Genomic DNA, 27,661 nt, shown 5'->3' with positions numbered 1-27,661 from the left:
CCCACTATGTCACTCAAGGGAGTGTAAGAAGCAATGCCAATGAGACCACTGGTTTGAAGATGTTTATTAAACTCCAATCTCTTAAATACAAATTCATCCTATGTGGATAGTTCTCCAGAGTCTCCAATCTCTATGTGCACCAGCATGCATCAGAATGGCTGCATGGAGGAGCAGAGTGTGATTACTTTTGTAGTGTCCTGCGTTGGACTATGGAATGCGCTTGCCTAGTGTTCTTGTTATTTTTGCATCAGATCCATTACACTCTAGAATGTGCACTCTATACATGATGTGTGCTCTGGAGTTCTGGGCATTTGCTGAAGGTTCTATAGAGCACGGCTAGCTTGCTTTATAAGCTCCTTGGTATGGCTAAATAAATTATTTACTTGCACTCATGATTGTTGGCAATTTAATACTGGCAACAAGAGAGCCAGTCTGGAGGGTACCCAAGGTGCTTGCTTGACCCCATGGTGCAGAGCTCACTTTGTGTCTTTGAGACCACAGCTGGTCACCTACTAATCTTTTGCAGTAGAGCTCACTGCCACCTTCCTGCTGGAGTCCTCATCCCCTTCGGAGCAGGTATGGTGGCAGTGAGTAGGCTGTTGAGCCATCAAACCAGCCAGGCAGCAGAGCCCACTGCTGACATTCGTGCACACGGTGGAGGAGCGCAGCAGATGTCTCGGAGATACACAACGGATCCACACCTCCTTCACTTGCCATGCATATTCAATATGTGCAATGTATGTGACATCCTCAATAGCCATTTTGAAGGGCTGGCTGCCACATGCAGGAACTGAATATGCACTGTGATCTGAGCTGACAATTGAGGCTGTCATTTATACCACTCAGAATATATTAGTTTGCAGCATCATCCATCTGCATAGGAAGTAACATCAGTCCTCCCCCCTCCCAGCACCTCCTTAATGGCTGCCCCAGAGCGGATGCGCAGTGGACACATGCAGCGGGTGCACTGCTGGCATGTCAAAGGTAAGCTGTCTGCTGTGCCTGGAACGCACCCAGTGCCTGGAACCCTGGTCCTTCCCCTACCATCACTACCCTGCTGCGACCCTCTGCGCCCTCAACCCCGACCATCGCTCCACATGCTCCTGCCTTGCCACACCACACAACACCAACGGACCGTTCTCTTGTGATTCCTGCACGTTTGTGTGCACTTACCCACACCCAACACTCACCACACTCACAAACAACACCCACCACCCCACACTGTCACATTCATGTAACCACCCACAAACACGCCAGACTTGCATGCCTGCTCCTCAACACTCGCTCACACACCAAACACAACGCAGAGATCTGGGACAAACTGCATGACAACACCTCAGACCTACACTTCCTCACTGAAATGAGGCTGAATCCAGCATCGGCAACTGACATCGCCAGAGCCATCCCAACAGCTACAAGATAGCCACGCAAGCCAGACTTCACAAGCCAGACACTTTTGCTCGTCCGGATCCTAGAGGGTGTGGCGTAACAGCCAGAGCTGCTGACCTAGGCGTTGGATCGAGTCTCGGTGTCGGCTCAACATCCTGTGATTCTGGGCAAATCACTTAATCTCCCTGTGCCAGGGACCAGCCCCTAGAGACCCTCAGCGGTGACATTACTAGGCTATACATATCTGAGTACTGTTATTATTATCACTAGATCCTGTGGTCGAGCCTCCCCCTGTCATGGCTCCCAAAGCGTGGAGCAACCTGTCGCTACCCATAAGAGCCTCCTCCTCCCTTCTTGAATTCAGCACGACAATTCTTTTCAAGTACTTCAACTAGGCCCTCGGTTTGGCTGGACTCAGACCTGCTGAGCATCAGGATTCCCTCCAGGGTGCTAGTGCATAACATACTATAACATCATTTGGCATACAGAGCAGATGGCAGAAGAGTGAACGTGTAATGAGAGGCAATTTCAATACCTATGTAAGCACTTTGCGAACAGGCCGCTGAATATGGTCACTTTGTTCTTTGTCCTCTCAAACAGATTCGCCACGATGGAGTTGTATCCTGCGAGAATCCTGCTACAGATAAACACACAATATTTCACCATTCCCAAACTACAGCTATGAGTTTCTTTATTCAAATGTTACTTTTTGCTAATTATCACCATTTGTCATGGAGACTGTGATAGGACCACAGACACTAGGAAGACTGGCCATTTACTGTAGAGCCATTCACAACCTTCAGTGTTTATCTGGGGCACATGCCGGATTCATTGCCTGGGCATGGAATAACAAAGCTTATGCAAACACTGTTCAGTTCGGGAACTGCCAGAAGGGAGGACTATGATGACTATGTATAAATAGTAAAGAGACTTGACAAATATTTCCATGTGCAAAAAACGGAATGTGGTCAAATGAAGAGATGTTTTCAAGGGTGCAGCATGTTGGGAAGTCAGTTGATTCACTCGCAGTGGGTATTGGTGACACCTTGTGAGTTTGACAACTTTCCAGAGCAGGTCATTTGGGACCAGTTTGTTGTGAAGTGCAGGGACAAACAATTACAGCAGAGATTGCAAACATCCAAGGATCACACCCTGCGGCAAGCCATAGAAACAGCAAACAGTACTTAGAGCTTGCAGGGATATATTGTGATACAAGTCTAAGGTTTGCAGGGCAGTATGACAAATTTGATTTTAACAGTAGGTGTGCCTCAGGAAGCAAAAGCAATATCAGTGAAAATCATAGAGAGACCCCATTTTCTGTATAATCACAGATGGTACAATGCTTGAGTTGTTGGTCAACAAAGATGCATTCACAACTATGATCTCAGACAATACATTTGAACAGAGATGACAAAACACACCACTCAACGATCTAGCTGCAACTCCTGGAACACATTGAGGGATAAAGATAGATTTCGGGGCTGATTACCAGTTTGGTGGAATGGGAGTGGGCTGCCACACCACTGCCCCACTCCCACACTGCCAAACTCGCTGTGCAGGAACAGGAGGTGCATGTACACAGGAGAGCACACCATGGCGTTGAGGCAACAGGGGGCCTCACCGCCATGAAAATCCTGGCGGTGAGGAAACGCGTAATTTGTCTGGTGGAGCCACAGGGGCACCGCCAGCATATTGCGAGCCTCTGACCACCGTGCCACCTCTGAGGGATCACGGATCCCCGGCAGCTTCGGGGGTCCAATGGTGGTCTAACCACCAAACTCGTAATAGGGCAGTTGGACCGCAGGTGCAGCAGTTGCTGCACCACCACCGTGTGTTTGGCGGTCCATCCAACCACAAAACTTATAATCAGGCTCCTTAGTACGCTTGTTTGGTGGACTCCATTAAGTTTAAAGGAAAAAATATTTATAGTGAATGTATTTATGGCGTAGAAAGGAACAAATATCTTGAGGTGGTTTCAATAGGACCTTCTGGGTATTGTGCTCAGAGCAGGCGTGGAAGATGAAGCATGTGAGTGCGGTAAAGGTGTGTAAATGGTTTAAGATCAAAAAGAGAAATCTGTACTGAAAGGTGCTGATGATGCATTGTCCAGGAAAGCTGAAGTATTAGAGAAATTGATGGGTGAGCTTTTGTAACAATAAACTGCTGCTGGTATAAACTCATACATCCTGAACAAGGCAACGTGGATGATAGGGCATGCCCAGCGCGAAGCTGGTGCCAAAACTGCTTATTATAAATTGTGGTATTGTGCCTGGAGCAATACCTCTGGGTGAAATTCCACACATTACAATTCCAAGTCTCTCAGGGCCTACAATTACCTAGTCTGCAAACTTCAAACCCAATAATTCAGGACCAGACACATCAAGTCTGTCTTCACTGCTGCAAGGGCAGGTGTCAGGCTGGCAAAAGCCCGACCCCTTCAGTAGTATGGAGAAGCAAGCAGTGGCCTCCCAAGACAGGCGCACAAGCTTACCTTGCACCTCAGCCCTCGCATTCTATTCCTTCATTATATATTAGCCCTCCCTGTGACACTTCCCCCCTGCTCAGTGCAGTGTTTTTCCCCAGAATCAAAGAAATCTGGCCAGAAAAGGACCCGATATAACTAAGTGGTAGACCAGGCATCCTTGGAGTGGTTTCTCCAGACTTTTTACCTTCAGGCCTCCTGTTTTTGCTGTCTTCATTTTTGCTGACCTTAGGATTCTGCACACTTTTACTACTGTGGACCAGTGCTAAAGTGCTTGTGCTCTTTCCCTAAAACATGGTAACACTGGCTTATCCACAATTGGCATATTTAATTTACTGATTAGTCCCTAGTAAAGTGAACTACATGTGCTAAGGGCCTGTAAATGAAATACTACTAGTGGTGCTACAGCACTGCTTGTACCACCCACTTAAGTAGCTCTTTAAACATGCCTTGTCGACCTGTCATGATGAACCTCTTGCCAGGCCAAAACCTTCCTTAATAATACATATAAATCAGGCCTGGACAGCCCATGGGCAGGGTGCAGTCTATTTAAAAAAGTAGGACATGCACTCTTAGGTTTTACATGTCCTGATAGTAAAACCTAATGCAAGACCTATCTCTCCCATAGGATAACATTGGGATTTACTTATTACATTTTATAAGTGCAATTTCCAATTGGGAAGAGATTTAACCACCCACCCCCCTCTCAAGTTTGGTGTATCTCAAATCCTAATTTAAGATCCTAACTTATGGTGACGTTGGATTTTAAATTGCTATTCTGAAAATTCCACTTTTAGCAAGTTGACATTTCTTACTTGGTGCCTGATGTCTGTCTCTGCTCATATGTCTGGGGTGGGTGACAGCTGGGCTACGATTATTTCGCCTAGACAGCCACACAATATGGGAGCATAGGTGTGACCTGATGGGCCATCCTGGCAGGATGGGAGGGAGGAGCAGGGCACAACCTCACTTACACTTAAATAGGCTGTGTCTTGTCCACACACAAAGGGCTGTATAAGCTCCTGTAGTGAGTCTGGAGCCAGGGCAGGAAAGACAGGGACTATGTGCATTTCAAAGGCATGTCTTTGACGTCTCCCCCATTTCAAAGACACAACTGGATATAAATACTGTACCTCTGACACCACCACTCCAGTACACCTCTGGACCTGTGGATACTCTGCCAGGGAGAAGGACTGCCGTGCTGCTGAAGGACTGCCACCCAGCTAGACTACTACTCTGAAGTCTTGCTGTGCTGACCTGCTGTCTGCTACCCTCTTGCCTGGAGAAGAAGAACTGGACCTGGAATCCACCTTCAACCCAGGATCCCAGAGTGACTCAAAGGGCTAGTCTGCTTACCTCCTGATCTGAGCCTCATGGATATAACAGGCTCCCCACATCTCCTGGACCCGTCTTCAACGAGCTCCTGACCCCCAAGAGGCGTCTCTCGGGACCTGGGCCCTTGGAAGTGGTCTTTTTGCTCTTTAAGTCAAGCTTTTGGGCTCTTCACGAACGCAAACAGGCCAGTTTGCTCCAGAACCTTGTCACTCGCACAAAGATCCAGCGCGAGCATTCACAAGTTCATCTCTTCACCCGGCACGTATCGCCAGTCACGACCGCAAGGCTGAAGTCCGCCCATCTGGATGCATAGCCGGCTCTTCATGCCCTGCTGACCCCAACCAGCGATGCTCTGATTGCTCCCGGCAAACTCCTTCCCCGTGAAAGGGACTCTTGGCACAAAACATGAGAAGGTAAAACATCAGCCGGACTAATCTGGAACTGTATCCGCCTGAGTTCCATAACAGTCTGCCTGAACTTTTGGATTTGACTCAGTCCAGCGTGGCCAGATACCCCCGGTTGGCGCTTCAGGCTTCTAAGCGCTATTTTACAGTTTATTATTTTCAAATTCATAACTCCAGTTCTCCTCAATGGATTTTTGTCAGTTTGGTCTTGTTTTATTTTTTTAAATAAGTTCTATTCTTCAAACTGGTGTGGAATCTTTTTGTGTGGGGTTTTCACTGCTTAACTGTTGGAAGTGTTGCACAAATACTTTACACATTGCCTCCAAAGATAAGCCTGACTGTTCTGTGACAAACTACCAGTTATTTAGGGTGTGCTAGGATTGTGATTACTGCTAGACCAGGGCTTATACCCCAGTCAACCAGGAACCCAATTTCTAACACTAAGGATGAACAGTTATTCCTCAGTCCGAGTGGAAAAACTCCTAATTACCAGAATTTGTTGCGAGGATACTGGAATTATCGATTTCGAGCCATTGGTACCAGCGTACCAAATTCCCAAATACTTGAAACACTTCCTGGCAAGTCCTTGAGCGCTGTACTCCGGGCGCCCCCTTTAATGCAGTTTTCTCTTTTAGGCTCCTGTGAGTGAGTAACAGTGGTGGCTCCCCCATTGGGGCGTGGCCCCACTGCTTTCTCGCAGTGCGTGAAGGCAGAAACATAAACGGTAAAAACTACCATTTCTGATTCTGTTTCTCGCACTGCGAGAAAGCAGAAGTGCCTCTGTGCCTGGTTGGGGGCGGGTGGGTGTCAGGTCCTGCTCAAGAGCAGGGGGGAGTGGCTTAGACACTGTTGTGGGTACTGACTGTTTGGTCGGCCCCAGGGCCGGACGAAGCAGTCATGTACACTCCCCCTTTTTCTCTATGTAGGCTGCTGCATGCAGCCTACATAGAGAAAATGGCCCGGCTGGGGCACTCTCCGCTGAGCCTCACCAATCACAACGCTGCCATTGCAGCGTTGTGATTGGCTTGGGTTGGGGAGGGTGGCTGCTTCCTGTTCCTGCAGCAGGAACGCTGGACTGGCTGCACAATTACACCGTGACCTGGCAGGAGTGGAGGTGCGCGGTACCCGTCAGTAAGGTATGTTTTACTTTTATTATTTTAATCCCCCCCCCCCGCACCTCCCACCCCTTCCCGCAAGCATGCCGGCTGCGACTGGTCTTAAATGTCTCTTAATTTCTTTACCATCCAGTGGGCTTTTTCTCTTCTATCACCCTGTTTGCTCACCTAGCTATCACTCTTTTCATTTTCGAACTGGAATGCACTCACATGTCTCTTCTAAACTTTTCCTCCAATATTTAGGGGGATGCATTCGTGCTATGTCCTGGCATGAGCATTTGTTCGGCGCATTACTACGGTTTCTATGGCCTTGACGGGCTTTCGAACTCTATGTGACCTCTCCAGGGATTCTTGTAAACGGAATCCAATTGGGCTTGGTTGTGTTTCGTACTGTTTAAGGGTGAGTTATACTAAGGAGCAGCCAGCAATGTTAGGGTAGATTACTGGGTGTTTACTTGTGGATTATATAGGAAGAGGCCCAGTGGATATGTTCATAAATTATGTGAAGCATTATGTGGATGGATGCATGTGCAGAAAGTCACTGCGGTCCATTCCATTCTCCTGGTGCGCATAGAGGTCCATTGTTTACCTGCATGTGCCTGTGATGTTTCAAGACTTCTTTGTCCATTATGGGGTTTTAGTGCATTTCATATTGGTTAATTTGTGTATTATTTAGGTGGTGAATGCTTAGCTCACTATATCACTTGGGGCTATGTTGAGTGCTGTGCTTGGAAGGTGCTACTGGGCATGATACAAAACACCACAGTTGTGCAGATGTCACACACAGTAAAAGCACCACACGCTGAACGGCAGTAGGTTATGGCAAAAAATGTGCTTGTTGCGGCAGAAGTAGGTAGTTCAGCGGGAGTACAGACTTGCACACGGTACCATCACAGATGCAGAAATAACGCAGTAAAAGCTCCAGACTTTGGCCAAGAATGAATTTAGTTATGTTATGTTATGTTATAAGGTTTTTATATAGCGCCTATCACCGCCGGTCTCTAAGCGCTCAACAGAAAAACCATAACATACTGTCAACTCGATACCCTCTGCCATCACCAATTAGGCTGGGAGTATTGCCTTTTTAAATAAGTGCGTCTTGAGTTTTTTCCTGAAGGAAAGTAGCTGTGAATCTTCCTTCAGACTGGCCGGAAGCTCATTCCAGAGTTGTGGAAGAATCACTGAAAGGGCACAGCCTCCTTTAGTTTTTAAATTAAATCTGGGTTGAATCAGATTGGAGGCATAGCCAGAGCGTAAAGTTCTGCCGGGAACATACTTCCTCAGGCGCTGCTTAATGTACTCTGGGGCTTTGCCAAAGAGTGCCTAGTGGGCTACACAGAGACATTTGAACTGAACCCTGAACTTCACAGGCAGCCAGTGCAGCTTCCAGAGGAGTGAGGTTGCATGTGAGTTTCTCGGTAGGGAAAAAATCAATCTGGCTGCGTCGTTCTGCACGACCTGCAGCTTCCTTAGCAACTTCTGTGGCAAGCCGAGATACAAAGCGTTGCCATAATCTAGCCTCGAAATGACAGTCGCTGAAACGATGGTTTGTAAGGTGGAGGCTGAAAGAATAGTGGTCAGCTTGCGTAATTGCCGCATCACGGCCGTGCAGGAGCCCACCACCGCCGAGACTTGAGGGGCCATGGTAAGATCCGCATCAATCTTTAGACCAAGGCTCTTTACCACGGTACCAGGAATGGGAGTTTTACCTAATTCTGGGGGCCAATACAGATCACCCCAGGGATTGGCCTGGTTGGTGAGCACCAGTACCTCCGTTTTCTCAGCATTCACCTTCAAGAGGTTACTGGTCATCCAATTGACCGTGAATCTGAGCAAATTCCTCACTGATTCCTGGGCTTCCCTTGTTTCTTTCAGCTGCACCAGCAGCTGGGTATCATCAGCGTAATTGAAGATTTCAAAATTTCTACGCGTAAGCTCCTCCATCAGTGGTTGTAGGTAGATGTTAAAAAGTAAGGGGGATAGTGCGGACCCCTGAGGCACACCCCATGTCACGTCCCTAATCCCAGACAGCTGATCCCCCATCTGGACCCTCTGAGTGCGTCCGGACAGGAAGGATTCTAAACACTTGAGCGCCTGTCCTGTTATCCCCAGCTTAGAGATACGGTCCAGCAAGATGGTATGGCTGACCGTATCAAAAGCTGCCGACAGGTCTAGAAGAATCAGAGCGCATGGCTGTTTCCTGTCTGCTCTGACTCTCAGCTCATCGGTGACCGTAGCCATAACCAGTTCTGTACTATGCTGTGGCCGGAAACCAGCCTGCCTGGCATGGAGTAGATGGTGTTCTTCCAAATAGCTGGCTAAGGTGTTCAGGACGTGTTTTTCTAAGATCTTGCTCAGGAATGGCAGCTGGGAGATAGGCCTATAATTTTTCAGTGCCTTAGCATCATCTCCCGCTTTCTTGAGGAGTGGGGAAACTCTGGCTTCCTTCAGCGGAGCTGGAAGGTAGCCCGCTTCTAATGAGGCATTCAGTAAGTGCAACAACTGGGGCTGAATACCTGGCAAGGCCAATTTGAAGATTTTCGGGGGACAGGGATCTGTGCTGGAGCCTGATTTAACAAGGCCGACAAGCTCCGTCAATCGCTTTCCATCAATATATGGGAAGCTATTCAAGGTCCCAGTTTGCAGCTGACTGTCTGGGCAGGATGGCAGAGATTATCCAGCTGAAAACGTGGCAATATCCGTCAGGATATCCTGTACCTTCTGAAGAAAGAAGCCTTGAAAGGTATCACAGTCGGGTTGGTCCACCGCGAGACTTTTGTCGCTTAGCTGCGTGAGTTCCCTTAAAATCACAAAGGTCTCCCTTTGTTTGTGTGTGGCCTCCCTGATTCTGTTCTCATAAAAGGCGGATTTCCTCGCCAGGATATCCATCTTATAACTGGCAAGAAGTGACTTAAAAGTTAATGACTCTGCTGGACAGTAATTGAGTCTCCACCTACGTTCCGCCTTGCGGAGGGCTTGCTTCTTTTTCTTAAGTGAGGCACCAAACCATGGACCATACATGCACCATTTAGTGCATGTATTTGGTGCAGCATAAGCAGCAAGGTGCGAGCGAAGCGGGCGGCCACGAGGCATCAAGCAGGACCAATTGGTTGTCTGCCCTTACACCCCACTACTTTCAAATATCACTAGCCGCCACTGAGTGATGATGAGTACACGGTGGCCACTGGTATCAGGTGAGGTAAAGGCGATTTTAGCTCAGCCCACCTGCCCATCATTTATCAGGGGTTAGGGTTTGGGTTTTTTGGGTCAGAATGATGATGTGTCTGAGGTACAGCCTTAAGGTAACAGATGCATTTAACTTGTTATTGTAAGGGGGTTGATTTTCGTCGTTGATGGGCAGGTGCTGGCAGGTTTTGCACTGTAGGTTAGATTAGAAAGAGAGTGGGTTTACTTGAAGTACGGGTTGATCAGCTCAGAGGGAGGAGGGTCATTGAACTTACATTTCTTTACAGGGAAAAGAGGCTACGTAGGCCAGAAGAGTTGGAGAAAGACAAAGAGTACTGGTGTCACAGTGAGGAACAGTTGAGAGAAACAAGAGGACACTTAAGGAGTGGGAATTTGATGTATTATTAATGATATACTTTGTATGGAAGTTGCCAAAGTCATTTATATGTGATGTGCAGGTCTCATGAAGGTAGCCGTTTGCACACACTTATTTGTCAGTGGTCAATTGGTGCGCTGTCTCGACTGAACGCCTGATATGGCATTGCCTGCCTCACATTATGGTAAACAAGCATTTGCAATGCAATGGTTTTCGCCTTCGCGAGAGTTTGAGCTATTGGCCTTCTAAATGACAATGCCTTTTATTTATGTGTTTTGAAAACCTGCAAACGGTGCATAAACACACACTTTGTATTGCTTACAAGGCTGGCAGTAACTGCGCCTCTTTTACTGCCAGCTATTAGTACAAACTGCGTGTTTATGGACCGCTTACAGGTTTTCAAAACACATAAATGAAAGGCATTGTCATTTACAATGACAATAGCTCAAACTCTTACAAAGGGGAGACCTATTGCATTGCAAATGCTTGTTTGTTAAGTGATTTGCCCAGAATCACAGGATGGTGAGAGTCGCTGCCAGACTCCAACGCGGTTCCCCAGCTTCGAGGTGGACCGCTCTACCTGTTTGGCCACCCCCTCTGTTTTGAGGGCACTTCGCGCCAGGGCCTCGTCCTGTTCACCCTTTCCTATGTGTTCTGAAAGCGCGGCGTGTTCTATATAACTGCAAGTCACACAGACATTCAACTTTTTACATCCCAGTATTTTTGTTTCCGAGAAAATATCAGCAAACTCTGCTGCTTTTTGTCCACACCCAAAGTTGTTTGTTCTGTTTAAAAAAAATGTGTTCCCGAGAGGATGTCTGACTGCAGCCCTGAGTAAACAGCGCTGAACCTTCACACAGTGGAAGAGTTCATACCACTGTGTCTGGAGCGGGCCGCACTCCCTGTTGTGTACAATGATTATGAAAGTTTATATTACCCCCTCACAGCCCCGTCCTGCTAGCACACATAGTAGAGGCAGGCACACACACTACAACACAAATTCCTATACATACATAACACAGAAACACGACTCCAATTATGCATGACAGTGTACAGCGTGCACACTCAACATACCACCAGGCGTGCTAAAAGAAAACACCTAAATCGTGCATACAAAACTCAGCACGCACAAAAACTCACATGCACCACACCGTGCACTCAGGATACTTTACAGACAAACATTGGCAAAACTAACAGCTTGGCTTTCGTATCATAAAGGTGAAACCTATTGGCTTTGCCAATGTTTGTTTTGCTTCAAAGGGTAGGACTGAAAACCAGGTTTCCCAGGGAAATAAAACCATTGGGGCGACCCTTACAAATGAGTAGTCTAAGAGCACCTATTTACAGAGGGCTTTTAGAGTATGTAAAGTGTTATTATAGTAATACGTATTTTTTGTACTTTTACACGCCTTCGCGAATTGGCCCAAAACATCCAAATGTCTACAAAGTAGTATTATTGACGGAATGTTAAACATCAAAAATGGCAATAAAATGGGAATATTCAGATACATTTAGTAGAATTCTAAACACTGTGCATCTTTGCTCTTTTATTGATACCCAGCGTGGACATTTCGTGTGGTCAGTTCACAGAGGCCTGTGATAGTATGTAAGGGCGTCCTCTTGTAGCACTGCTCCTGGTTCTTATAAATGATTTTGTGAGTCGGGCTCTGAATCTTTGGTAATGCCGCATTGAAAGGGTGGTGTAATTACAGCGCCCCAATCAACACAGCGACATTTAAACTGGGGAATTACCCTTTAAATTAAAGGCAGTGTAAAGAGCTGCGCGCTGCCAACAGCCAGGCGCGCAACCCCCATTGGGCTCACTGGGCTTCAGCCCCCCCCCCCCCCGTCATGTGTGTCAGCCCGGCTGAGACAGCCTCGCGGGCTGGCGTCCGTCTAATTGCAGCCGCACCCGAGTACTTCACAGGTCTTTAAAAGACCATTTACTCGTCAATGAGTCTTTTGTTGTGTTTTCAACCCTTCTAACAGCCACTCTGCCTATGGCTGGAAGACTTAGCCCCCCCCCCGAAATCTCTTTCAGCCCCCCCCCGAAATTTGGCTTTAGTTGCCCGCCTGCCAACAGCAGACATGCACTTCATTTTAGCACGTATTTATTCTTTAGGACACGATTTTATTCAGCGCAGCACTTGCACAGTAAAATCACTGGTTATTTATAACAGAAGTAGCATTAGTCAAGGTCACGCGAAGGGTGCATTATGCGGGCAATGGCACAGCATTTTTTTTTTTTGCAGTTTTATATAGCGAAAAATCGACCCAAACGTATTGGAGCACTTTACATGAGCACCAGTAACGTTACACAAGGACACATTCATTCTTGGCAGGCAAGGAGAGATTAGGTGATTTGCCCAGAATCACAGGATACTGAGCCGACGCAGAGGCTCGAATCTGGTTTTCCAGCTCCAAGGTCGGCAGCTCTGGCCGTTAGGCTACACCCTCTCCCCTAAAACTATACCACACACACACTGCTGCAGGTCCACAAAGATAAACACAGAAGCAAGCACACACAGACAGCCACATCACACAGACACACACTGTACCTAGGTTCCAGGCGTTGTATAGCAGAAGGTACTCACGGGGGGCGCAGGCGAGTCTGGCGTCGCTTCAGGGCTGGCCCTGCACCACCCGGACCAGTAGATGGGCGTCCTTCCCGGCAGCTCAGCCAGGGGCTTGGGATAGCGGGCCACAGCGCCTTTACTGACCCAATTTGCAAACATGGGCCACATTTTATTTTGTGGCCCTGTCTAATTTATGTCCCAGTCTGACCTTAACACATGTACACTAGGCCCCTCCACCCCTTCCTTCACTTTCGGCCTGTGCTCAACCCTCCTCGTAGAGCTCAAATGCCCCCTCCCCCCCACCACCACCACCACCTGTCCTCGTGGCCTTCCCAATTGAACCTGCTAAGGCCCAATTTAACATTTCAGCCGGTCTCGCCCGACACACACATTACACACAGGCATCACACACACTTGGAAATAGACTCACAAAGGCACACCAGACGCATCATACAGAGGAACTCACATCCACTCACACCGAACAGACGGAAACACACCACACGCAGGAACACACAAAGAAACATCACCAGGCACATGAATACAACACACAGAAGCACAGAGAACCACACACCCCTTATACAACTTACACACATGCACGCACACCCTCCCACGCAGGTGGGCGCCAGCACACGTATATACACATCACACACAGAGGAAAATAAACAGTCCTGCAACGCTCAAAAACCACACACACTGCATAACTATACCACACACACACTGCTGCAGGTCCACAAACAAACACAGAAGCAAGCACACAGAGACAGCCACATCACGCAGACACACACTGCACCTATGTTACAGGCGTTGTATAGCTGAAGGTACTCACGGGGGCGCAGGTGAGTCTGGGGTCCCTCCAGGGCAGGCCCTGCACCACCCCAGGCCAGTAGATGGGCGTCCTTCCCGGCAGCTCAGCCAGGGGCTTGGGATAGCAGGCCACAGCGCCACCGGGACTGAAGTAGAGGCCGGAGGGCAGCGGCAGGGGGCTGAGGCTGGCGAAGCGGGGCAGGCCGGCCAGCAGCCCCCCAGGGCCGGCGCCCCCCGGGCTCAGGGCGGACAGACAGGGGGGCACGGGGCGGCTCAGGATGATGTTTAAAGTGCGGCGTGTCTGCCGGTTGCTGCGGTGGGTGGTGCGGGGACCCGTGCTTGAGGGGCCCGGGGTGGCGAGGGGGAGGCGGTACTGGAGGCAGGCGACAAGGAGGAGGACGAGGGCGACAGGCTGCCAGGGCAGCAGGTAGGCCGGGTAGAGCGGAGTTTTCATCTCGGCCAAGCTGTGCAGGGCGGCCAGGGGAGGGCTGCCCAGGAGGAAGGCGCTCTGATCATTTCGAAAATTGCCTGCGTGACCCTCATATTAAAGGTCATCAAAGGCTGGAAGCGAGCAGACCTCGAGAGGCAGCCGAAGACCGGCTCCCTCCATCCAGCTGCAGCACCGCTGCGACCTCAAACGCTACAAAAAACAAGCACGGTCCGCTTTCACTTTCGTCCGTTGTGAAAGCTTTCCTGTCTTTATGGGGCCATGTATTTGAAACACATGGCCCCATAAAGATAAGAAAGCTTTCACGACGCACGGAAGTCAGACAAGCCCGTCCAAATGGGACGGCTCAAAAAGCCGAAGGAAAACGTCATAAACAGCTCTTTTCCAATGACTGGCCACCGTTTAGCATAAACGGTGACGCCAGCCAATGGAAAAGAGAGGCAGGCTTAAAGCCCTTTACAGAAAATACTTAAAATCATTAAATATCGCCAGCGAGACTGCGCATGTGCGCAGCCTACGCTAGCCGAGACCTAAAAAGGAAAGAGGGAGATGCTGGGATGAAGCCGCGACCCTAGGCTCACCTGCAGCACTTGGTGCTATCTGGGACACCTACCCGCACCACAGTCTCCAATGTCCAGATCATCGGCCTGTCACCCTTCTCACTACTCCTACTCCTAGGAGGGTGAAGACAGTAACATAGCCCCTCCCATGCATATGACAGAGCATGGCCTCAGCAAGTGAATCCCAGAAAACTGACGACAAACTACTAGTCATATCATTTCTCTGCAGCGCTGCGGCCCACATAGGACGAACAGTCCACTCACATAGGGCCCGCACCGAGTCCTACACCTGCAGAAAAGAAAGAGGGGAAGACGTTTTACACGTGGTTTGAGCCACAGCACCCGAAAAACCTGTATCTGATAAACCTAGTCCCTAGCATCTTAGCGAAGTTTAAACAGTGCGCAAGTAGGGTTCCACCTGTCCAGCTTTCTACCAGCACCACCAGCATTTTAATGTTTCGGCTGGTACAAAAATAAGCAAAATCACCCTAAGCTGGTGATATTAGCCCTTACCTATACATACTTCAAACAGCAAATATAAATAGAAAGCACTTTTAAATGTATTCTAGAGCTGCGTTAATGATTTCCCACTAATAATTAAAATAAACAAAGAGCAAAAAAGTAATGCTTGAAATGAATACATGCAATTTTTTAAAGTCCTATTTAGTATCTTGCAGGGCACAAGTCGAGGGTACATGTGGGTAGACGGCGTCTACCCACTCTTTTCACAGGCTGGACGCCGTCTACCCTGCCAAGATGTTGGACCCCACAGAAATAGGCTAAACTTGTCCTGTGTAACTTTCAAACACCGGGACACATTCAGCAGCGCCTGTACGTTGTCTTCTTAAATTTCAAGCAGCAACATGCAGGCAAGGAGAGGGCTTATCAGTTTCCAGCTGGGCCCATAACAAAGGCCGAAAATAAGGGGCATCAGTCCTCCTTTTGTTGGAGTATCCTGGCTGAAACCTATTGGGAGCTTAAAGCCTGAGTGCAAAGGAGGGTAAACCAAGGCGCACCGCTTATGCACTCCCTGGTACTTAAGAGAGGTTATGCTTTTGACTCTGTTCAGTCCCTGTATATAAGAGATTAGCATATGCTGTAAGAATGTCAGCTGTGTTGGTCTGTCCCAGTATTTACACAAATAATAATTTAAATTCCTCTATTGTGTTTTATTTGTTTTATTGCACTATAGCGCTACTCATCCAGATGCAGGGTGTCAGAGCGCTTTCCATCACACATTCACATTATACATTGACAATAAATCATGTGTGTAAATCAGTTAGTAGGATGTGATACATACGACAATGAGGACTACAAGGTGTAATATCCTCCATAGCTCACTGTGCTACGTTAGAAGTATTACAATTCAAATACTGCAAGTAACAAGAGTCTCTGTGTTAAAAGCAGTGACTTACCCATTAACATAAAATAAAAATCTGTCACCTGTATGTTACATAATGTGCCTTGTAGGAGACATATTAACCCTCTATGCTACTTTCATTCAAAACTTGCACTAGACAAAACACAGATCGCTCCAGCAAATACGTTAACTTCCAGAGTTATGTTACCATCATTATTATTCCCTGAGATTTAGTTGGCACACAAAGATCCTGCAGCAGCTGCCTTAACCTTATAAGACATTTTAAAATGCAGTCTTTGCAACCAATTAAGGAGAACAGATGTACTGCCATGTTTCTCTGAGTTGCCAATTTATTTGGGGCAGGGTTTTAAAAATGAATGTATAAGATGAGGCTCAGATTTTGCGTCGGGCTTGCGCAACTTTTTTGGTACACCCCCAACGTAAAACCTCATTTGTTAAATATCGTAATGTACTCAAATGTACTCATGATAGACCTGCTAAACATATGTGTGAGGTCTTAAAATCTGATGTCACTTGTTGTGATGTCACTTCCTGTGAGGTCATGAGTTGTGATTCCACTTCCGTGATTCCACGTGCAATGTAACGCACCATGATGTCACACAAGGTGATGTCACGCGCCACTGTGTCACTTGCATATTGCCTAACTTAGTCACCCCACTTCTGTTTTTTAAGACCAGTGCCCTGGTATCCTGTCCTGGCCTTTGCAGACTCTTAAAACATTAGCAAATGTCCGGTATTTTTCCTTTGGAAAGTTGGAATCCCTATGCATGTCTGGGAGGGGCGCTACTGCTAAAGCCGTTTGTGTCCTCAGGCAGACGAGCAGGCCTGGTGGCACGGGCCTCAAGGCCAGCCACTGCTCCCGCTGCCCGATGCTCAGCACATTTCTTTCCAAGCGGATGCCCACGTGCATGAACCAGGCCACCACAGTGATTCATCCGGATTCAATAGAGGAATCAGAATCTAACGCCCGTCCACAGAACTCTCCAGCACGCACGAGGACAGGCAGATGTCATAGCAGTTCCCACAGCCACAGAGTTAAAATGACGGCCCGTCGTGCCTGCTGCCCCCACGGGCAAACAGCGGTACTGCACCTAAACGCAAGAACACAATGAGGAGTAGCCATTGGTTCATCGTGCAGCCAGAAAGACATCGCTTGGATTGTAAACAAGTCTGGCCGGGCCGGTCTCTGCGGCTCCCCATGAAGAAGACAGGCAGGCCCATGGTGGACAAGCGATAAGAGCTGCGCAGTGCCAGAACAAGACACAGCCGGGCCTGCTTCCACCTCTACAGAGACGTTGCTGAATAGCAAAGGCTCAATTAGACCATGCATGCACCCCCGAGATGAGCTCGACTCACAAGACAGCAGGTTCTCCAGGACAGAGAAGAACCCAGTGGGAGTCATGTGATGTGAACGTTGATAGTGTCAAGGAGGGAAGGCAGCTGTTACCGCAGCCCTGCACCACACCATTAAACTCTTCTTACCCACTTAACAAAAAGCAGAAACATAGACTGAAAGCAATGAGAAGAGATCATCGGAACCAGGCATTCTAAAAAGTGCTATCCACCTGGGGCGGAGCTTCGGGAGGAGGGGGGGGGGGAGGGCGAGGGGGGGTGGGGTGTTACATCCTTCCCCCAAATAAATGTATTTTGTAATAAATAGTCGGGTGCAGGTGCTTTCAGTCGGGTATGGTGAGATGTCTGTCCGATTTCCCACACAATTGCACACACACTATCAAAAATGCTCACACACTCTTCCTCTCGCTGTTTGAAAAGACTTCACAAATCTTGGTTATTTCACAAAATAAAGTGCTTTCTCTCACATAGGAACCATATCAATCTGCATTCCTCTCTATTTCTGCTTCTCCCTGAAGCCCCTATGCCGTTCTTGTCGTATAGCATATTTTTACATTATGTGCCAGCTCGATGGTTGGGAAATCTGAAGCTCACCCCCCCCCCCCCCCCCCAATCTTACTGACCAAGCTACGTCCCTATCCACATCCACGCCTGAACAGCATATGCATCAGCACCACAAAGCTAGCCCAAACGCGTATTGATCATCAGTACCGGATGGCTGGTAACCAGCTGCCAGTCTGGGCCTAAGGCGAAGCCTCCACCCTAAATCTAACTACAATCACTCCTGCTTCCAGGCACCAAGAAGTGGAAATGATAGGCCTCCCAAGACGTGAAAAGAAACGCCCATACTTAACCCAGCACCGGCCTTTAACAGCCACATCCAAGCACAATACTGTTGCAGCACACAAAAGGCATTGCAGTGATCTTGAGAGGATGGCGCATTTGAGTGAAAGCAGTTTTCCCTCTCCACTAGTGCTTAATTTGTCCCCAAAAAAATAAGTGATCGGGCTCTCATCAGGAGGCCACTGCAGCTTCCACGGCACATTGCCCATGCCATGCTGCCAATTATAGTAACAACACAACTAACTACAAACCATCACACTCCTATAAGTGTGACAATTTGGACTACTTCAGGCCTCCAAAGCTATGAGTGGCTTGGGCAGCAGGTAATAGTCATTTTTTATGTATATTGAATTAATAGTTAACTGTTGTTGCGATCACCTCCAAACTAGCCAGACAGCGCCACCTTGTGTCCGACTATCACAAGCACCAGTGTTGACAAGTAAGTGCCGGTTTTGAGCACAGAAACTACTGCCTCAAATTAAGCACTACTCTCCACCAGACTTAGATCACTCCAAGGCTGGAGCACCACGACTGCCACTCAACATTGTTGCAACTCACTGGCTGCATCATTCTACAGGATCCTGCTTCACCTCAACTTACAAGCGTAGTCAAAGTGACCCCTCATGAAGGAAGACTTGTACCACTGACTGTGACGGCATCTACCTATCTATGACAGGCCGGACACTGATGTGCCGTTACAATGGCTTGGCGATGGCCTAGAGGGAGAAACAAGAGTAAGTCACACTCATGCGCGAATAGCTCTATCCCTAGGTTCCCAATGCAACTGTCCAGACACTATCACCTGCTGCCTTGCAGACCATAGCATCTATGCAAAAATCACCAGCCCCTGACACACCATGAAGTAACCTCCGAGCCTATGGGTCAGCCATCGACAACTGTCATTGGGTTTGCCAATCTATTTTCACCATCTTGCTAATTTTATTGAAAGAGCATCATCATTACCACAGTTAGAGCAATTTGAGCAACTTGACTGAAGTCGGAGTATCAGCATCACACCAAAGACCAAGAAGCACCTGTGACACCTGTGACACTCCTAAGCAACAGCCGACCAGTGACAATCTCCTCAATCCATCTGTATCCTGGTTCCGTCTTCTGCACACCTTGACCAGGACCATTCTACGAGGGACTAGGTAGAGGCTCATTGGCAGCCCTGCAGCGGCACGCATGCGGCGCATACGCAACCCCAATGTAGCCCACACACAGTACCATAGGGAACATGGAGAAGGAGCCTCCACAAGTGAGACATGGATTTGACCCTGCTTGATAATAAGATATTGAGCTGGAGGTGGACCCGAGGAGGGCTTTTGGGGATTGTCAACAAGTTTCTGAATCCCTCCAAGACTGTTCTGAGAGTCAGGCAAATCAACAAAAGCAAGCTTCTTCACGGACTCCAGCAACACCCCTGCTGCACTATTATGAATTATGGACACTAACCACAAACTATCTAGAGCATCAACAAGACGGACCAACTCTTTACTCTATGCAGGAGCGTAACACAGGCCCCAGCAACCCCTGCGGTGCGGGGGAGCCAAGCTCCAAGGGCCCCCTCACAACAGTGCTCTGGCTGGAGAGCTCCTGATTAAGTTGGGAGGGGGCCCCTCCACGTACCTTGCAGGGGGACCCCCTCAAGATTTGTTACGCTATTGACTCTAAGGACTTGATCCTGCCCTGATGCAGAGAAGTCCAGGGTCTCTTGACGACATCAGCGTTTGTGCCCTGAGTTACATGAGGTTAAACTATGAACTCTAGTAACAATGTCTTCTCACAGCTGGCGTTCGTTGTCCCAAAGTCCCCTGATGCCCAGCTGATCGACTCTTGACACTGGTATATACATGGTGATGCCCGTTTCTGTTTTATTATTTTCCACTGTTGGTGTCCTAGACCTTTCTTTTGGGTTTTAGGATGAATGTAGTTTCCGAAGGACAAGTCACAGTGCAACCCGCTCCCAGTAGGCTGTGCCTTATGCCACCCCACACCTGCATCACCAGGTTAGGTGACCAAGCTAATAAAAGGGATCCTGGTGCACGGGCCAGCACTCCAGTTATTCTCAGACTCCAGTGGCCATATCCTTTTTTTAATCTATCATGTGGGCCTCGGGCCCAAAACATAACATTGCCCAGCTAAGCCATGCCTTTCCCTTACCGTACTTAGTTCTACCCAGCTCTATTATTATGCGTCTATCTCTCCTTTCATCACTTTAATTACTGGAAGCCCAATGAAGCGTTCAAAAATGCACTATAGTGCCTCTGTTTAAAGTCCACACAAATAAACATGGGAACTGCAGTATTCCGTAACTGAAATAGGGGTGACTGTTATCCGATGTTTTGGCAAGACTCAGGTAGCAGAGCTGTCTGTCGCTGTTCCTATGTGTTACACTGGTACTTTTTTTTCTAACGTGCTTTGTAGGAAAGTAGGATCTGCTTTCATGGTTACCCCCACTTTTTTGCTGGTGTCATTCTGTTTTCTGACTACTCTGACTGGGATCCTGATAATCAGGACCCCTATCACGGTGCTCTTTCCCTAAATTGGACTATGGTAAGTACCTTGGTACCTTCTTAATTTGCTACTGGTGTACCCTTCTAAGTCCCTAGTATATGGTATATGGTACCCAGGGCATAGGTACACCAAGGGTCTCCCATGGGCTGCAGCATGTATTATGCCATCCATGAGAGACCACTCAAACTGAACTGTGACTATAGGCCTGCCATGTAACCTAGTCTGCATGATTAGTACTGGTAAAACAAGCTGCCGAACCCCCCTTCTGGACTAAGCCTGAAGGCTGCTTTCCACAGCTACCACTTAGAGAGCTTTCTAAGGTTGTCTAAGACCACTAAAATCACCATAAGGGTTGTCTGGATTAGTGCAGGGTGATTCACTTAAAAAGTGAGCACCATATACTAAGCCAGCCTCCCACAGGCTTTATTTAAATTAAAGACATATTTAAAAGAAAGCCAGTCCTTTGCGGTGGCGTACAAAGTACTCTGCAGTATGGCAGAGTCACAGCTCGTTCATATACTCCGTTTCCATCTAGATCAGCTCATTTTTTTATGTTACAAGTGCCGAACCCTTATTTCAGGTGTAGCTATTTAGAAGGTGCGACCATTCTCTCTGCTTCCAATTTTAATCCGCCCATTTGTGGCCTTTCCATTTCACATCAACAAAAACATATGTTTGGACTTTGTCTAGGGCTATTCTGTCACATTCTTGGGAGGCACATCTTTATGCTTAAATAGTTAAACGTTCCTAGTAGCCTAAAGATTCTCTTTGACTGAGTTTATAAGTCTTCATAGCATGTTATTTTTGACTTCTGGAGAAGATGTACCTATGCCGTACAAAATTAGTTCATAAGATATGGAAGAGTGTTTTGTTCGTTTTTTATTCAGTTTACCCATCCGCTTCCACATTTTTGGGGCATACCAGCAGTTCCAAAAGAAGTGTAGGCCTCCTTCCTCTTCTGTGCATGTCTGCCTTGGGCACTTTTCAGCATTTGACAGCTTTCTTCGGTGTAGCAAACTTTTCGCCAGTAAGCATCGGTTACTGCCATCCATGAAATGTCCTTTTGGATGTTTGTCAGTTAGTTATTGTTTACTCGTTCCCACGCTGCATTAGTTTGTCTTTCAGAGAGGTTGCTTACCAGATGCCAGGTTTCAGAGTCCTTTACTTCTTGCTTTAGTCCCCTGTTCTGGCCAGTTATTTGAAGGTCATATTTCTTTAGTAAAAAACACAAGTGGAAAACCTGATATATGCAGTGACATGAAGTATTTTTAGAATATAAAAATATAAAGAGGTTGGGTCACCCTTGCCCCCTTTCTCTTTTGGTTTATACTGTGCTAATCTGGCATTACCCCTGTAAAATGCAAGCTATGAAGCTGCTTTCAGGGCGGCATGGGCAGCTTTGATTCATCCATGACCCCATCCTAGTCAGGCCTACTGCACTGTGAGACTGATTTACATATTTTTGGCAGGCCTGACTTTGATTTCCTGTTCGGCCCTGTCCCCCAGCAGATATTTTTACGCTAATTATTGCACTGTCCTGGCACGTAAAAGACATAAGCATCGACACGCGCTTCCCCACATCCCCTGGAAGAATGACTCCCTCCCGCGCGCCCGCTCAGCAGCTGCACCGGGCCGGCACTAGGAGACGTGACGTCGGCGGAGATGCGCTGTCACAAAAGAGGAAGGAGGCTCGGCTGCGGCCGCGCCTCTCCCTCCCGCCATTGGCCAGACAACATCGAATCAGATGACGTGCCCGCCCGGGTTTCCGTTTTCCAGTGGGCCGCGGGTTACTTTCGGTCATTCACCCTCTCCGCCACGAGGATAGCTGGCTCGTGCCCGCGCCGTTGCCTCCGCCGCCTCTGCTCAGGTATGGATGGCCTTAGGTGGGGTCGGTGTGGCCCGGTAACTGCCCTCAGGTGTGGTCAACGGGGCTGAGGGGGGTGGCGCCACTGTCTGAGATGGCAGTTGCCAGGGCAGAGCTCGCGCACCTGGGCAGATGAAGAAGTGATGCTCTATCTTGAAGGTTTTGAGGGGGCGGGGTGGATGTGTGTGGTAAAGGGGCGTGTTGGGGGTGTGTAGTAGAGTTCAATGTTCTATCACTCCAACGGGACTAGGATTGAGTAGTGTGAGGTTAGAGTATTGCCCCCCCTCACACCACCATCTCATTTTTGGTGTTGGAAGTTGGAGGTTCCTTTTTCTCCGTCATTTCGCGTTTCTCAGTTTGAGGGTGTCAGCCACACCTCACTGCAGCATCACGTCTGTGGTCCAGTCCACCAGCAGGCACAGTACACATTCGCCAGGCTGTTTCCGGTGTTAAGGGGCTCTGGTCTGGGGAGAGGGTGGTCTTCCTCCACATCCCTGAGTCATCAGATTATTATACCCGCAGTGACGAAAGGACTGCGCCCCCTGCTGTCAGCCCCATGTCCTGCAGGCACCTTGCACATGACAAGCACCACTTGAGTGAGTGCCCAGTCTCTTCTGCCTTCTCAGCTTTCTCTCTGGCTCTTGTCCATTGTTGCTTCGCAATGGATAGGGATCAGGGGCGGGGGCATGGGGGTGGGGGGGCATTTAGTTGGTTGGGATAGGATGGGTGGCAGCAACAGCTGTTGAAAAGTGATGGATGGATAGTCTTGTCTCCACGTACCTCCCTGAAGTGTCCTTGAGACCCTGGCTTCGCTGCTCGCCTCTTTGTCAGCCATGCTGTTAGTGTTCGTTGTCCTAACGCGTGTTGCATCCCTAACCTGCTATATGATCTGCATGCCATCGCCTCCCACGTCCTCTTGCATCAAACCTCCTCCATCCTTTAAAGTGGCTGTCTTGGAAAGTTTATATGCCCACCCACGCCTGTAAAATGATATAAAGGTACCAGAAATAGCGTAATATATTAAGACAATTGTGTTGACGGATGGAGACAGGCTGCTAGACAAAAACGGGTATCCAGAATCGATTTTCGATTTATTGCAATTAAATATGCAGTGTAAAACATTGCACAGGAGATAATCCTTTGAAGTGCGATCGAAGTGAATTTTGAAGGACGTGTTCGAAAACGGTGTGCTGTGTTACTGTTTACAATATTTCCAATTTGTAAAATTATAATTGAGGCTTTCAAAGTCTTTCAATATTGGAAAGATGCTCACTTTGCAAGTTGGTAATTTTGGTTTCTGGATAGTCTCTTAAAATGGCTGAGGACGCTCCAGTCTTGTTTATTGCCTCAGGAAAACCAATATACATAGTTTCACAGCCTTGGTATCCTTAGAGAGGGCCTACACCACAGTTAGACGATCTCTTCCCACAGTGTGTACCGCGCCTCTTGAATGATTAAGGAAAATGATGTGTGTAACCAGTCAAATAAACATTTTCTGTTTCTTCCTTACAAATCAGGTTACAGTGACTTACTGGAAGGGTTTAGTAGCACGTTATGGAGAGATAGTAGCCAGTAATGACGTGATAGTAGCCAGTAATGACGTACTTAATTAAGGGTTGGAGGGGGGCTAGTGGATGAACTGAGTATTTCATTCCTATTATTGAAATTGTTAGTTTCGGTAGGAGCGATTCCCTGCAAGCAGTTCCGAGGTTAGGTCCCTGTGCTATTCAGCCTTGAGCTCTCCTCGTAGTTGAGTAGATTGATAGCAGTGGAACACAGAACCAGTGGGCTTGGATATTTAATTTTTTGAGTATGAACTTTACTTTGAAAAAGCAATACTGCTTGGAAGTTGTGAGAATAACTGAATTCTCCCGAAATGTCCTTTCTGCCAGTATACTCTGATATTTTACAGTGGGTATTTGCAAGTCCCAAGTAAAGAGCCCTAACTACTGAATTCTGTAGGCCATGCTAATTTCCCATCGTGTCCTATTTGTACAACACAATAAATGTATGAGGCTTTACAAAGCTTGTTAGTTCACGATAATTCTTTGTATACTTTCGAGGCAGTTTTATAGGTTTACTTTGGTACCACCTACTGCATCTGCTGTACCAACTTCTGAAGCATAAAATGCTTCCTGTCTTTCCATATATCGTTCTCTGCGCCTGGTTAGACAGTTTTTTTTTTTTTTTTAGATCTCTACTATATTTCTAGGAACAAAAAAAAATATGTATGCAAGAAGATCTAGTGAGTTGCGATACTATGTGATTGACGATTGACTCGGTTCCCCCGCCAAGAAGAGGTGGTAACCGAGACGCTCTGTTGAGGAAATTGGAAACTAGATATATATTGGAAATGGATAGTAAAATTCCAAATGGATTGAATTCTAGTGAGGACTTTTTTACCCATCTATAAATTGTCAGTTCCTCGACATCTGATCCTGATATATCCAATTACGTAAGCTGCTAGTTTTTTAACCATTTTTTGACTTTACATATATATTTATTTAGCACAATTTTGCACATTAGGTTGGTAGGCCATTTTATGTGACATCAGGTAGACAACAAATTATAGAATCATGACTTGGTTTGTTACAATATTAGCCCACTTGGGCTTTGTTTTCGTTTTTGTGTTTGACAGAGTGGTAACGGGGTATACTCGCAAAGTGCATAACATGATATTTAATGTGGAGAGTACCGATGTTGTCATTTTTTTCAAGATGTTAACATTAGAATTTTGTATTTTATTCTGATGGTTTTTTTTCCTTGAGATTTTTGCACACTTTATTAACTGTTGACATATTGAATTTATTTATATGGATTACAGTGGTTGCAAATTGGCCTTTATTAACTTGGTATTTTAACGATTCCTCTAACCTCTTGGCTTTTAAATTATATTTATTTATTAGTCAAGTCAGCGACAATTTTTAGTATTCATATCAATACTTTGCGTTACTTTACACACTAATGTTTTATGTATTGCACAATGGGCAAAGAAAGTTACCTTGTGAACTACTCTGTCAGCTTTCTTCCATTTCCATGAGTAATCGGAAGCGACTGTTGGTTTTTCCTGAGCACTGTCACTTTAAATTGTGAGAAATGAGCCATGTGATGTATCATGTGATCAAGGCCCCTAGAGGGCTGAAACGCGTAATCGCGGCGGTGCTGGGCACGGAATAAATTTTAAGCACAGAATTTTGGGTTCGCTTCGTCCTTTCTGGTGCGGGAAGTGTTGGACGAGATTCGGAGATATATATATATATATATATTCTCTATCTATCTCTAGTGATAAATAATACCAACCAAGTAGTACATGGCTCGTTTAAGTTTCTCCAGTGCGGGTCATTAAATCAGTTAACAAAATAACCAGTCAGCAGAATTACGAGGTATGTCTTGTGCTACAGAAGTAAGGGTAATACGTCTACATCTCCAATCAAGGTGTATGATGATGGGACAAGAAATCTAAATTAACTGGGATATTCATGTCCCTTCCTGCCCTAAATTTTCTACCTCCTTTTTTGAGTGCTGAGCTTGCTCTTGATGAAGCGTTTGGGCCCTTTTTTCACACATGTATTCCCAAACCACTCTCTTGGTCCTCCAATGGACCTTGCTTCGTGCTGAGAGGGGTCGGATAACAGAGGGTTTACCCAGCCATCCAATGAGGACCATGACTTGGATAGTTGTATACAAACTTATAATCAAATTCATATAGATGACTTATAGAAATATACTGTGCCATATAATATCGGGACTGATATACCAAATCTCCTAAAGAAATGTAGTCTCTCTAATATTATACAAACCAGTACCTCAGTAAAAGCTATACAGAACAATAATAGTACTCTGTAGCCAGAGATCTTTCTACTTTGGTCCATTTTAGTCATTAATAAATCAAAATAAATGCAGAATCAATTAGGAATAAAGGTTTTACCTGCGCTTCATCCCTGGTGGTCCAGTAGTCCTCTGTCTCCTTTCTCTCGCTCCGCTTTTTCTCTGTTTTCACTCGTTTTCCCCTCCTTTTGTGTCTTTCTTGCACTTTTTCTGCCCTATTCCACTCTTCCCCCCCCCCCCCTTTTTTTTTTTTCGACCGGTTTTCCCCGCTATCGCTCCCGCGGCCCCTCCCCTCTGCATGACCGACCCCTGCTTAATGGTGGACACTGCGCAGGTGCGCCAAAGGCAAGCCCGTTTGTGCCCATCCACGACCAGCGCCAGGAACCCTGGACCTCCGCACCACCAACGCTACGACCTAACTGCACTCCACAAACTCAACCCAGGCCGCAACAACAACTGCAAGCTAGCGTCACTGGCTGACACCCATGGACCCTTCAGCTGTTACTGCTGCCGGCACACCTACTTCACCACCAAGAACACAGACTCAGCACAACCCGCCCAGAAGAACACAACCAATCTGAAGACTCTGCAATACATCCTCCTCAACGTCCGATCCCTCCACAAACACGCCACCGAAATCTTTGACCTCTTCGGCACCACCCCGGACGTAGCATTCTTCACCGAAACCTGGACCAACACCACCTCCGGGACCAGACATCGCCATTCCCCAAGGATACAAGATCTCCAGGAAGGACCACCCCACCTGCCCGGGAGGAGGAATCTCCATTGTCCACAAATCCACCCTTTGCCTAAGCACACTCCCCGACGAGCCCACAGACCTGATGAAACACCTTCACTTCAAGATACTGGCCAGCCCTACCACCACCCTCTGAGGAGCCCTCATCTACCGCCCGCCCCCCTTGGACCCCACAGACCTTTCGCCAGCTCCATCACGGACATCATCTCCCTGCATGTCATCGCATCCACCAACTACACTCTGCTGGGAGACTTCAACTTCCACCTCGACAACCAACTGGACCCCAACATCACATCCCTCCTGGACAATCTCCACAACATTGGACTCCACCAGATCGTGACCGAACCCACGCACTCAGCAGAACATGCCCTCGACACCCCCCCTTCAACAACAGGAAACTCCCATCACCTTCAGCCACACCACCAAACTCCCATCCAAACTCC

The 27,661-nt window shown here is 47.5% G+C and overlaps 1 protein-coding gene and 1 pseudogene across 1 annotated transcript in view; one reads left to right on the top strand and one right to left on the bottom strand.

Annotated features, from left to right (window-relative positions):
- The window catches only part of LOC146829496 (homeobox protein Nkx-6.1-like), a 47,547-nt pseudogene extending 24,079 nt beyond the window's left edge, over positions 1–23,468 (bottom strand).
- ACSL4 (acyl-CoA synthetase long chain family member 4) overlaps positions 22,485–27,661 on the top strand; it is a 327,102-nt gene continuing 321,925 nt past the window's right edge. Inside the window, exon 1 of the mRNA XM_085606507.1 lies at positions 22,485–22,636. The gene's annotated coding sequence lies outside the window, so the exon portion shown is untranslated. The remainder of the gene's footprint in view (positions 22,637–27,661) is intronic.

The sequence above is a fragment of the Triturus cristatus genome, chromosome 5_2 (genome assembly GCF_964204655.1).
Source record: "Triturus cristatus chromosome 5_2, aTriCri1.1, whole genome shotgun sequence".
Lineage (NCBI taxonomy): Eukaryota > Metazoa > Chordata > Amphibia > Caudata > Salamandridae > Triturus > Triturus cristatus.
Note: the sequence above shows the minus strand (reverse complement) of the source record. Positions and strands in the feature narration are given on the sequence as shown.